Source organism: Myotis davidii, unplaced genomic scaffold, assembly GCF_000327345.1.
Source record: "Myotis davidii unplaced genomic scaffold, ASM32734v1 scaffold142, whole genome shotgun sequence".
In the NCBI taxonomy this organism is placed as follows: domain Eukaryota; kingdom Metazoa; phylum Chordata; class Mammalia; order Chiroptera; family Vespertilionidae; genus Myotis; species Myotis davidii.
The window spans coordinates 5,638,907-5,639,839 of NW_006294400.1; the positions used below are offsets into that span (position 1 = coordinate 5,638,907).

The window sequence follows — 933 nt, forward strand, 5'->3', positions numbered from 1 at the left end:
AAGCCGCTTTTCTTCCCTGCACTCCGCGTCCTCTCCATGTCTGACTGCTCCCTTGTGGGGCGCTCCGGCCTCTGTCTTAACCCCGTGCCCTTTTAAAACAAGTTAGAATGGGATGGGAGGGAACTCACATGTATTGAGCGCCGACGTGTGCCCCGAATTATCTCCAGAACTCGGAACAACCCCGGGAAGGGGGCGGGACCTCATGCAAAGTCCTCCGTTCTGGAGATGAGACTCAGAGAGGCTCTGTGGTCTGCCTGGGGCCCACCAACCTGAAGATTCAATGACAGTGACACCGATAGTGCTAGGTGCCAGCCATTGTCATGAATATTGCTATCACCTGAAAGTGCTCTGATTAATTTATTGTTTTAAGTACGTTGTTGCAAAAGTCAAATACTCAGTTCTTTTCTATGGCTTATTAGCTATGACCTCATACCTTACACCTCACTCTCTCACCTCCTACTTCAACCCCAAAGGGTCTTTGAGCCCACGGAGCCAGGGCCCTCCGTGTGTAGTGATGGTGTGTGTGTGTGCGGGGGCGGGGGGAGGGGGAAATCCATGCCCTGCTCACAGCCACATGCTCTGCAGGCCCCGGTGCTGGGCTTTGGAACCACTCGGCCCCAGGCTGCAGCAGCCAGACACACGTGGTCCTGGCCCGAGGTGGAGCTTTGAAACTGGCTCTGAGACCCACAGAGCTAACTCTTCGGAACCGGGTGGCATTCTGTCACTTTCCTGGCTGAGGGCATAGCTTCTGGTCTATCTCTAATCAGGTTCAAGGTCCCCTCTCTGCATATGTTTTGGGGACAGGGAGCAGACATGATGGGACAAACCCACTCACCCCTCAGTCTTCCCTAATGCTCCCAGAAACTCAACTCTTGGCTGCAAACCTGGTTCTTCCCAGGGCATTTTGACACACACACCGCCACCCGCCACCCC

At 54.7% G+C, this 933-nt stretch overlaps 1 protein-coding gene across 1 annotated transcript in view; it reads left to right on the forward strand.

Annotated features, from left to right (window-relative positions):
• COL27A1 (collagen type XXVII alpha 1) overlaps positions 1 to 933 on the forward strand; it is a 143,710-nt gene that overhangs the window by 79,208 nt on the left and 63,569 nt on the right.